At 36.6% G+C, this 13267-nt stretch overlaps 1 long non-coding RNA gene across 1 annotated transcript in view; it reads left to right on the top strand.

The window, feature by feature from the left end:
- The first annotated feature begins 269 nt into the window (after nt 1–269).
- The window catches only part of LOC141420676 (uncharacterized), a 39088-nt gene continuing 26090 nt past the window's right edge, over nt 270–13267 (top strand). The window contains exons 1-2 of the long non-coding RNA XR_012445200.1: nt 270–361; nt 7348–7597. This is a non-coding gene — a long non-coding RNA (uncharacterized lncRNA). The remainder of the gene's footprint in view (nt 362–7347; nt 7598–13267) is intronic.

Below are 13267 nucleotides of genomic sequence, written 5' to 3'. Positions count from 1 at the left end.
GCTCTGTGAAGGCAAGGACCTAGTACATGGAGCCGTCTGATATCTGTGCCACTCGATTAGATTGTGTTCTGTGAGATGTGATTCTGACTCACTTCAGTCCTGAATCATTGTTCTGGGTCAGTGCGAGGTCTGTTGTTTACAGAACAGTTTCTATTTTCAGAGACATAGACATGGAGTTAGAAATGCTATGAAAATCTTTTCTAAGGCTTAATGAACTCTGTGTAGTGACCTTACTCTTAATTTCTTCTTTATTGACTTGCTTTGCTTTGCAGTGTCTTGGGATTAAGGATAGACAAAGTTATTCAACACCAATAGTGAACTGAACCAGGATACTTTGTAAAGTCAAACAGAAGTTTGAAAGGTAATTTCACTTTTTTTTTTTTTCAGGGACCAGGGTTTGAACTCAGGGCTTTGCACATGCAAAGCAGGTGCTCTACCACTTGAGTGAAATCTCCAGCCTTTTTAAAAAAAATATTGAGCTTGGCAGAACAGGTCCTGCCTGGAGTGGGGAGTACCAGTCAGTGGGAGAGGAAAGGAGGTGAGGAAAGGGTGTGGGAAGATGAATATGGTGCAACTACTGTGTATATACATGTATGTAAACGGAAAAATGATACCTGTTGAAACTATTCCAGGAATGGGGAGGGGAATTAAAGGAGAATGTTGGAGGGAGTGAAATGCAAGTATGATATATTACTTAAAAAAGTAAGAACTTTTATAAATGCCACAATATACCCCCACCTAGCACAACAATAAAAATAAAATAAAATAAATACTGAGCTTAATTGTTGGGGCTATCTGAGAGCATGAGGAAGGTCTTTTTCTTTTTAAAAAAGAATACTTTGACCCCTCGAGGAAATAAATTCTAAATAAAGCAGTTCCCTGCCTACGCTGACATTATCAGCTCTTACTCTATGACGTTTAAGTTCTACAAGTAAGCATTTACCTGACAGCATCAATAAACATGTAATTTCAAATTATTTGTTTTGAATTATAGATCTTAAAGAACAGATCAGAGCCAGTATGATTATAAATTACACATGAGATTACAAATGTGCACATTCTCAAAAATCTGAGGCAATTTATGTGCATTTTCTTCCTGTCATTTTCTTTCTCTTACATATACCAGCACAATAATAAATTTCTCGTCAAAGTCCTACTTTTAATGTCTAATTTTCATTTTGAATATATTTGGAAAAGGAGTAAGGAGTAGGATAGTAGTTTTCATAAACTCACTTGTAAACCATATCATATAGTAGAGAGTTAAGTATGCTTCTAGAAGTTATCCAACAAAAATTAAGAAAACTTTTCATATTTAGAACCTGAAATTACTGGGTTAATTAAGCTTAAACCGCATCCACTGTATAGAGACTGTTAATAAGTGAAAGTTAATGGAAGGTCACCGACACTGACCTTTAAAACACTGTTCAGGTTGTACTCTAGACAAAGAAAGTTGGCATGCCTTTTCTGTACATGGGTGTAGGGGATGCTGCTGACTTTGTGGATCATAAAAGTATGCATCTCAACTATTTAAGTCTACAGTTTTAGTGTAAAAGCAGCCATACACCAAAACAAATTGGTATGGCTGGGTTTCAATCAATAATACTTTCTTTATTTACTAAAACAGGTGGTGAGCTGGATTTGGCCCATGTTTGCAGTAATTTGCTTACTCTTGCTCTGATGTTCTCATAGCTGTTTTCTCCAGTTGGTCCTCAAAATTAAAAAGTCATTGTTTTTGCACAGTTATGAGAAAAAAATCTACCTAAATCTCTTTGACCAGAAGAAGACAAGACACAGCTGTATGTACTCAAGAATCCAATTTTTTTTCCTGGTGCTGGGGATTGAACTCAGGCCTTTAAGGATGCTAGGCAAGTGAGCTACCACTTGAGCCATGCTCCTAGCCCTTTTGCTTGTATTTTTGAGACACCATCTTGCTAATTTTGACTGGGCTGGCCTTGAACTCAAGATTCTCCTGCCTCTGCCTCTCCAATAGCTGGAACTATAGGTTTGAACAACCACACATGGCTTCTACATGCTCTTTTAAGAAAAGCAGATATTTAAGTGTTTGGATAATATATATATTCCATATATATACATATATGTATATATACATACACACATATATACATATATAATATGTATATGTATTGCATGCATAGAAGTATCTCAATATCAAAGGCCAATTAAGATGCTAAGAAAGAGAAAATAAAATGTCTATCTAATGCTGCAAAGGTCTCATTAGTTCACAAGGTTATGTTTGCCCAGGATTTCAGACTGCAAACCTATTCTAGGGCTATGTAATTTTATCTTTACTTCAGGGTAGTGGTATCTAAGACATAGAGACTACTCACTTGTTAGGTCCAGGGCTAGGTGATAACGTGACTGCAGGTTTCTTCATATTACAAGGAAAGCAAAATCCTTCAGTCATTTGCTGTAGGACATACTGAAACTTGCCACTGTTCTCTTGCAATTGACACTCAGTACTAAGTTCATTAATGATTGAATGTATTGGAGATGTCCTTTGTGTCAGGGATATTTAATGCATGAATTTGAGTGTTCACTTCATGCCCAGTTCATAATGGAAAATTAAACAAACAAATGAAAAGAATAAAACAAAAACAAGCTGCTGTCCAAATCTTCTGTCTCTGTCCCAGAAACTGAGATGATGGAAAACTACCAATGAATATGCTCTAAAATATGGCAGTTTGGACAGAATAGATAAATTTTTCCCACATTAAATTCCATTGGTTTTACTCATCAAAATTAATTAATTGGCCTTTGGTTGGTTGCCAATTTAAAGATCACTTAGTAAAGATTTCCTGTTTTTGCCCCTATCTAAAGTGAAGGAATCCAGGTATTTCAACTAATTTAAATGGTGTCTCCTTATTCTTATCTCAGCCTTCATCATTAGCCTTAGAATTACAGCTAAGAACTTGGAGCCAATTCTACCAACATGTTTTCTGTGGGCAGTGAGGATATTACATGAGCTCCTAGCACTACTTCGGAACTGGGATTAATCTTTATGGAAAGTTTTTGGTGTATCTTTTCACTGCTATTTGTTGACTACTATGTACTTATGATGTGGATACTTTTCATATATGACTGTTAGTTAAAAACTATAGAAAGTACAAATTATTATCTCCTTTTAAGAAATGCAAGGCTCAGTTAGGCCACATGACTGTGCCCCATAGGTAGCACTTGGGAAGTCTGGGTTTCAGGCTGAAGACTATCCAGTGGGAAAGTCCATGTTAGGGATGCTCCTTGCCATTCTCTACCACTAAGCAAACTAAATATGTGCACAAAATATTATCTAAGGGGCATGATAAAATCTGAACTATATCTGCATGCTATTTTCACCATAAGAATATCTGGTCCAGATAAATAAGTTATATAACTTGTTCTACTGGGGCTGGCCAAAGCCGCTAGATGGTCTATTTAGAAATAAATCTATGTGAATTGGGGAAAATCCTTCCAGCCATCTTCCACTAGTCTGATATAGTCCCTCAGATTACACAATTAAATGTAATTCTCCTACATGGAAAAAGCAAACAGCATAGGAGGGTGTGTTTAGACCCAACATCTCTATAACAGGACTAAGGGAGACCTAGCAGCTTTCAATCAAGCGTGGAGGGAAAGCTATATGTGTCATAAAGTCCAGGACACTGTTTTCCATCTGAGGTTTTTAGATTTTCCACAGCACAGTCACCTGTAGTGGTTGCAAATTTCTAGGCCCTTGTCCTTCAAGAATCTGATTTCAGTAGGTTTTATTGGGTTCCCGGAATATTTGTAACCACTTTTAAAATAAGCCACTGATCAGATGTAGTTAGTCAAAATGAGGGGTGTTTAAAGAAGGAGAAACTTGAAGGGAGTTTAGCAAGACCTATGTTCAATAAAGTAAGTGTGGCCATAGGTCATCTACGAACTGCCGTGGAAATACTGGAGACATGAAAAACCCTGAGAACTGCTTCTGCTGGCATCTATCAGTGCAGCATATTTAAACATGTCCAGCATCTCTTTTATTGAGTTTCTGCTTTCTTTTTCCTGCATGTTTAATTAACATCCTGGGCAGCAATATTAATTTGATCAGAGTAAAGTCCCTCTCTCATTACTTAGTGATCACAACATGAAATCCCACAAATTAAGAAGATAGAAATTATCAATCAATCTGAGTTAGGAAAAATTTTATAGTTTAACCAGGTAACATTTCCATGGATGTAAACAAATATATTATAGATAATGAGCTGAAGGAATTGGTATAAAATTGAATTTAAAGCCTTAATTTAAACAAAGTATGTTCTTTAGTTTATACCCAATCAATACACATGGCATATGAAATTTCATAAAATAGGATACAGTACATTGCTTCCTCTATATACAAGTCACTATTTTTTATAAGTGTGGAATATTACTGGATGATACATATAATTAAATAGAACAAAAGCATATGAATTAAAGCCATGAAAAAGTTTTTTCTTACGGGATTGCAGGCTTGTTACAGAACTTGTAAACATTGCTCCTACGCTATCAGAGAAAAGTACTAGCCCTGAGGGAAAGAGTCTGATTATCGGTTATGGATTTCATGGACTTTAAAATAGAGAGATGTTATGATACTTGTCTTTGAGAGGAGAGAATAAAACTACGGAAAATTTTAAGCAAATAATTAATGTTAACTTCAAATATAAAGGTTTTGAGTTTGTACACAGTTTGCTCCCTAGTTAAAGCAAGTTCTACAGTGCATGCACAATTGCATGCAAATTGGACTTAATTTACTGCAAGCTTTGCCTCTTCAATTAAATAAAATGGGAAGATGATTTTTACTTAGAAGAGTGAAAATTCAATGTGTTAAAATGTTTTACCTCTAAATTTTCCATAAATAACTTATGCACCCACATGTTTATTTGAAATCATTCATTTAACCAGGATGTTTTGAGTTTAGCTTGGCAGGGAATGCATGGATACTTCCCTCACTTATGGACTCAAGTGAGCTTGGGGGCTCACCAGGAACAAAAAATACACTAATGTGGTCAATACTATTTCTAGATTTATCTTTCTCAGTCCCCTTTAATGTATATTCTCTTGTTCAAATCCTAACTTCCAACTCACTCACCAGTCTTCAAAGTCTGCAATACTGCCTGCAATATGCAATACAATATATCAGTTTCTTGGTTTTACTGTAAAAAGTCATCAAAACTGAGTGTCTTAAAACAGCAGAAATTTGTCTCATAGTATTTGAGGGCAGAAGTCTAAAATCAAGTTTTTGACAGAACCATGTTCCCTCTGAAACCCAAAGTAGAGAGACTTTTACCTCTTCCTAGCTTCTAATGGTTTGTCAACAACTTAGGGGAAAGGTTCTCCCCTACTCTGTGTCCAAATCTACTTCTTCTAAAAAGGACACCAGTCATATTGGACTGAGTGTTCATCTTTTTCCTGTGTAACCTTATCTTAACTAATCACATTTGCAGTAAACTTATTTCTAAATAAAGTTACCTTGGGAGGTTCAGAAGTATTTGGATTTCAGCACATATTTTTGGGAGATGCAATTTATTCCATGACAGGAAGCATTTAATTTCTTACACAATCCTATGTGCTCAGTCTGCATTTCATTCCCCATTCATTATTGGAGAAAGGATTTTTTGATTATTGAATTCCTTTTCTGAGGCATTCACTTTACATATGTTCACTAATTAATTCTTGAGAACCCTAAAGAGAATGCATTATTAACCCTGTATTACTAGTGAGGATCTGAGGGTTAAAGAGTTTAAATAAGGCTTCTAAGATTTACTTTTCTGATTAAGGGATGTTGCTCAGAGATAGAGCTCTTGCTAACATAAGCAAGACCCTGGGTTTGATCCTTAGCTTTACATTCAAAATTAAGATTTACTTGTCCTTCAGGTCTTAGTTCTAATCTTACCATATCAAGGAAGTCTTACTGAAAGCCCAGAATAAAATGGGATTCTCTTATGTATATGCTCATGGCACCTTCATAAAATATACATCATTTTGTAATTATTTGTCATTTAATTATTTGAGCAGTGTTTGCCACTCTGTGTAGACCATAAATTCCATGAGCTAGGCCCCATGTATTTCCATTACTGGGCACAGAGATACTGAGGTTCTACCTTTGTAGAACACATACTTGAATAAGTGACTCCTATTATTAATAAGTGGTAGATATGAAATATTTATTCCAAAGTCTAGAGTTGCTGCCCTCAAGATTATTAACAAGTATCTACTAATCATCTGCAGTTTAACAGACACTCTACTTTGCATTAAAGATATTAAGGTAAATAAGACCCAGTCTTCAGGGAATTCACAGTTTAGTGGAGAAGGCCTGGAAGAGGAGTGAATGGTTTACCTCCTGAAGATAGGATGAGCAATAGGGAAAGCTCACCACAGAGGCCATGTTAACATTGTATCCTATATGTGGGGGGGACCAGTTGTGTGCATTAAGTGATGAAATTGAGAGAGGGCCATGCAGTCATAGCAATAAGGCAGAGAAGCAGTTACACAAGCAAGGGGAACAAATCCTTGGCAGAGGATGTATCACAATTTGATCGACAAAATTTCTCAAGCCCACTATAGTCTAGCCCCAGGAATTCCTTTCAAATATTCCTGCCTCATGGCCTTTACACAGACTACTGATACTTTCAAAGTCCCAAAGATAAAGAAAGACTTAAAAAAAAATTTCAATCCTCATCTTAAATATCATCTTTCAGCAAGACTACCTGTTGCTATGTCTAAATAGTTTCTTCTTGTTAATAGTCTATTGTATTACTTATTTGTTTCATTAAATTTTTTTTTTTAAAGAATAGTCATTTATCATTGCTTCCTTCAAACACATATACTCTACTTACCATCTACTTTTTTCCTTGACCTGTGAGTTTGACCAATGTAGTGAACTTGATCTGCTTAGTATTCTTAGTATTCTAATCCTAATCCTCAGGAAAAAGCCTGGCCCATTGTAGTGGCTCTATATTTATAAGTTGAATGAATTAATTAGTGCTTTTTTGGGTACAATTTAATGAATAGATTAATGTGAATATTCTAAGCTCAAAGAGAGTGGATGATTAAAGATTGAGCTGGGCACAAAGGATGGATTTAAAGGATTTATCATATGCAGATATTGAACAAAGCTATGTAGAGGAAGCTCTAGATGTCCTGAATATGAAGATGGTTAACTAAGGTGTGTACATGGGATGAAGGAGTTATGGAAATATTTTAGGAACAATGATTATCTATAAAAATACATCTTTAGATGGGAGAAAGGTAGGGTATAAGAACACTAAGTTATGCAATTTTGTGTTACTACAGCAAGCGGTTCACAATGAGGTGTGATTTTTGCCCCCTAAGACATTGTACAGGAGATCCAAGATGGCGACTAGGGTATAGGAGTAGTGCGAGTTCTGTGAACCTTGCCGAGATACTGGAGCCTCACTTGGCAGAAACAAAGCAGCAAGGAGAATCAAAATTTCAACATTCTGAACCCCTAGCCCATGGAGAGCTTCTCTACACCATGTTACACTGAGAAAACAGGAAGGCTCCAATTGCCACCAGACACCAGCTCCAAACCTGCTTGGGAGACATTCAGCAGACCAAACAGGTGAGCACCAAGTGTCACACAGTAGTTCCCCAGCCACCCCTGGGATAAACCAGTGTAGCTTCCTGGGCAGACAGACCACCACCCTCTGCAAAAACCCCCAACCCCCCAAAAAACTGAACAATAAACAAGGGACTGAAAACTAACACACAACAGAGGGTCAGTGTTGCTGAAAATGCACTAGAGAAGGGAGGAAGGGCAAGGAGGTGATCTCCACATGAACTTTCAGTAAACAAAGGCTGGAAAGGCAGAAGGGCTGACAGCCGGTGGGTGATAAGCTGCTGCCTGAAATAGGGCAGGTAGTGGTCCACAGAACTCATCTCTTGAGCCAGTGAGCAACATCCAAAGTCAAATGACACTGCAAAATTGAAAAATAATCAGCAAACTATCACAACATGCTGACAGCAGGGGATCGGCTGATGGATCACTGACCTTACCCCAGAGAAAGTGGATGAGGCAAAGAAACAAGCACCTAGTAAACAAGCACAGTGAAAACTCAACTCCAAAGCAGGAGAGCTGGTGGGCTACAGAGCTGATTCCAGAACCTGAGGACAACATGCAAATGTAAACTGCCACATCCCACTGAGGAAGGAGCTGACCAAGCAGCAGCCTCTGAAAGACAGAAGAAAACAAACAAACAAACAAACAAAAAAACACTACCTAACCACCCAGTGAGACCACAACAGAGCATCTGCTTAAATACCAATACCAGGATTGGATGCTGGAGGAGTAACACTGGAACTTAAATTAAGGCTGAAATTCTATTATTCCTGAACCTGGAATGTTTTTATTTGTTTGTGTTGTTTCTTGTTTGTGTTTGTTTGCTTATCTCTGTGTTGATTTCTTTGGGGGTTTTTTGGTTAGTTTTACTATTGTGAACTAGCAAATACTAAAGTACACCCAGACCATGGACAGAAATAGCACACACACACTTAGCTACAAATCCAATACAACCACAAAACAAAATTAAACCAAAGGAAACAAAACAGGTGACTGAAACCACCAACTAGCTTGTCAAGAACATAGTTGCACAGTACCAAGCGGAGTGATGGGAAGATGAAAAAGGGATGGAAACCATTCTCCCTCCCAAAATTTAATACAAGATTCAGAGGGTAATGAAGAAAATGGGGTAGTTCTGAAAACAACCCCAAGGAACCCAACGATATCCACAAGAACAAATCTCAAAGAAGAAATCCTGCAAGTAATCACTGAGAATTTCATGGAGATGTTACTAGACATGGTTAACCAAAATGTATAAGAAGCACTCAAGAAATTTCAAGACACCAAAAATAAAGAATACGAGAAGACACAGAAATAAATAAATGAACTCATTGGAGCCCTAAATAAACACCAAAGTGAAACAGAGAACACTATAAATGGAGAGATAAATGAATTATAGATGAAAATAGACAACATTAAACAGGAAGTGACCCATGATATGGAAAACCTCAAAAAATACAAAACACAATGGAAAGGCACTCCAGCAGACTAGAACAAGGGGAAGACAGAATCTCAGAACTTGAAGATAAAATGGAAATTAAAGGAAAAACTGAAGAGCTATTAGTCAAACAACTCAAGGCCTGTGAGAGGAATATGCAAGAACTCACCAACTCCATCAAAAGACCAAACCTGAGAATCATGAGCATTGAAGAAGGAGAAGAGGTACAAGCAAAAGGGATTCATAATATATTAACAAAATAATAACAGAAAATTTCCCAAACCTAGAGAAAGCTATGACCATTCAGATACAAGAAGCCTCCAGGACACCAAACAGACTTGACCAAAATAGAACTACCCTACGACATACTATCATTGAAACAAAAGCACAGAGAACAGAGAAAGATTATTGAAGGGTATGAGAGAAAAAGGAAATAACATACAAAGGTAAACCTATCAAAATCACAGCAGATTTCTCAACAGAAACCTTCAAAGCAGGAAGGGCATGGAGTGAGGTATTCTGGGCACTGAATGAAAACAACTTCAGTCCCAGGATACTCTACCCAGCAAAACTATCATTCAAAATAGATGGAGCAATAAAAGTCTTCCATGATAAGCAGAAACTAAAACAATATGTGACCACAAAGCCACCATTACAAAAGATTCTTCAAGGAATTCTACGCACAGAAAATGAAAACAAACAAAGCCATGAGAGAATAGGCAGCACCAAATCACAGGAGAAGAAAAGACAAGGAATCAGAGAGTAATGTTAATTCTGCTGCACACAATCAAACCCTTAAACAACAAAAACAACTAAATGACAGGAATCACCACATACCTATCAATATTAACACTGAATGTTAATGGACTTAACTCCCCCAACAAAAGACACTGTGTGGCAAACTGGATTAAAAAGGAAGATCCAACAATCTGTTGTTTACAGGAGACCCATCTCATTGACAGAAGCAAGCACTGGGTGAGGGTGAAAGACTGGAAGAAGATTTATCAAGCCAGTGGCCCTTGAAAACAGGCAGGAGTAGCTACACTGATATCAGACAAAGTAGACTTCAAACTTACATTGATCAAACAAGATAAAGGTGGACATTCCATACTAATAAAAGAAGAAATGCACCAAAAGGAAGTAACAATTGTCAACCTATATACACCCAATGTCAGTGCACCAATTTCATCAAACATACTCTGAAGGACCTAAAAGCATATATAGACTCCAACACAGTGGCAGTGGGAGACTTTAATACCCCCCTATCTCTAATATATAGGTCATCCAAACAAAAAAATCAATAAATTCTAGAACTAAATCACACCATAGATCAAATGGACCTACTTTTTTTTTTTTTTCATTTTTCTTTTATTATTCATATGTGCATACAAGGCTTGGTTCATTTCTCCCCCTCAAATGGACCTACTTGATGTCTACAGAATATTTCATCCAACTTCCACACAATATACATTCTCCTCAGCAGCCCATGGAACTTTCTCCAAAATTGATCATATCTTAGGGCATAAAGCAAGCCTCAGCAAATATAAGAAAATAGAAATAGTCCCATGCATTCTATCTGATCACAATGCATTAAAACTAGAACTTAACAATAAAAACAACAGTAGAAAACATGCAAACAATTGGAAGTTGAACAACACATTGCTCAATGATCAATGGGTCATTGATGAAACAAAAGAGGAAATTAAAAGGCTCCTGGAAGTTAATGAAAATGAAAACACAACCTATCAGAACCTATGGGACACAGCAAAAGCAGTCCTAAGAGAAAAGTTTATAGCCATGAGAGCATAGATTAAAAGGTCAGAAAGATCTCAAACCAATGACCTAATGCTGCATCTCAAACTCCTAGAAGAACAAGAAAAAGCAAAACCCAAAACAAGCAGAAGTGGAGAAATACTAAAAATAAAGGCCAAAATTAGTGAACTAGAAACAACAACAACAAAAAAAAATAGAAAGAATCAACAAACAAAAAGCTGGTTCTTTGAAAAAAGAAACAAGATTGACAGATCCCTGACATATCTGATTAAAATGAGGAGGAAAAAACTGCAATCAGTAAAATCAGAAATACATAAGGGGAGATAACAACAAACACCTAGGAAATCCATAGAATCATCAGAGACTACTTTGAGAACCTATATTCCATTAAATTTGAAAATCTTGAAGAAATGGACATATTTCTAGATATTATAACCACCCAAAAATGAACCAAGAGAATGTTAATCACCTGAATAGATCTATAACACAAAATGAAATTGAAGCAGTAATGAAGATTCTCCCAAGAAAGAAAAGTCTAGGACCTGATGGATTTTCTGCTAAATTCTATCAGACCTTTAAAGAAAAACTAATACCAACTCTCCTTAAACTTTTCCACAAAATAGAAAGGGAAGGAACACTGCCTAACTCATTTTATGAAGCCAGTATTATGCTCATCCCAAAACCAGACAAAGACACCTCCTAAAAGGAGAATTATAAGCCAATCTCCTTAATGAACATTGATGAAAAAATCCTCAACAAAATAATGGCAAATCAAATCCAACAACATATCAGAAAGATCATTCATCTTGACCAAGTTGGGTTCATCTCAGGGATGCAGGGGTGGTTCAATATACGAAAATCTATAAATGTAATACAGCATATCAATAGAAGCAAAGACAAAAACCATTTGATCATCTCAATAGATGCAGAAAAAGCCTTTGATAAGATCCAATACCACTTCATGATAAAAGCTCTAAGAAAACTATGAATGGAAGAAATGTACCTCAACATTGTAAAGGCTATGTATGAAAAACCTATAGCCAACCTCCTACTTAATGGAGAAAAACTGAAACCATTTCCCCTAAAATCTCCACTATCCCCACTTCTATTCAGCATAGTCCTGGAATTGCTAGCCAGAGCAATTAGGCAAGAAGAAGAAAAAGAAGGAATGCAGATAAGGTAAAGAAACTGTCAAAATATACTTATTTGCAGATGACATGATCCTATATCTTAAAGACCGAAAAAACTCTGCCCCAAAACTCCTAGATACTGTAAACTGCTATATCAAGGTGGTAGGATACAAAGTCAACTTACAAAAGTCATTAACTTTTCTACACATCAGCAAGAAACAAATTAGAAAGAATTTATGGAACAATTCCATTTATAATAGCCTTAAAAAAAAAATCAAATACCTAGCAGTAAACTTAAAGGATGATAATGATCTCTATAAGGAGAACTACAAACCCTGAAGAAAGACATTGAGAAAGACTGCAGAAGATACCTTAAAAGCAACCAAGGCCAATAGGAGAAGGGGACCAGGAACTAGAGAAAAGGTTAGATCAAAAAGAATTAACCTAGAAGGTAACACATATGCACAGGATATTAATGTGAGTCAACTCCCTGTATAGCTATCCTTATCTCAACTAGCAAAAATCCTTGTTCCTTCCTCTTATGGCTTATACTCTCTCTTCAACAAAATTAGAGATAAGGGCAAAATAGTTTCTGCCTGGTAGCGAGGGGGTGGGGGGGAGAGGGTGGGGGCGGAGTGAGTGGTAAGGGAGGGAGTGGGGGCAGGGGGGAGAAATGACCCAAGCATTGTATGCACATATGAATAAAAAAAAAAAAAACCAGGAAAGCACAGTTGAACAATTGTTGATAATATAATCGTGGAGTTTTGTACAACTCTTATGAAAAGATTCTTAAAATGTAAATAATGTGAAATGAAATCAGTAAAAAAGAAAAAAAAAAAAGATTGCAGAAGGTGGAAAGATCTCCTGTGCTCATGGATCGGTAGAATCAACATAGTAAAAATGGCTATACTACCAGAAGCAATCTACATGTTTAATGCAATTCCCATCAAAATTCCAATGACATTCATCCCAGAGATTGAAAAATCTACCCTAGTTTATTTGGTAACACAAGAGACCACAAATAGATAAGGCAATTCTCAGCAAAAAGAGCAATGTTGGAGGTATCACAATATTATTACAAAGCAATAGCAATAAAAAAAGCATGGTACTGGTATAAAAGCAGATATGAAGACCAGTAGAACAGAATAGAGGACCCGGATATGAATCCACACAGCTATGCCCACCTTCTTTTTGACAAAGGCACCAAGGACATACAATGGTAAAAAGACAGCTTCTTCAACAAATGTTGTTGGGGAAAATGGTTATCCATCTGCAAAAAACTGAAACTACATCCATGTTTATCACCCTGTACTAGTATCAACTCAAAATGGA

Source organism: Castor canadensis, chromosome 1, assembly GCF_047511655.1.
Source record: "Castor canadensis chromosome 1, mCasCan1.hap1v2, whole genome shotgun sequence".
Lineage (NCBI taxonomy): Eukaryota > Metazoa > Chordata > Mammalia > Rodentia > Castoridae > Castor > Castor canadensis.
Note: the sequence above shows the minus strand (reverse complement) of the source record. Positions and strands in the feature narration are given on the sequence as shown.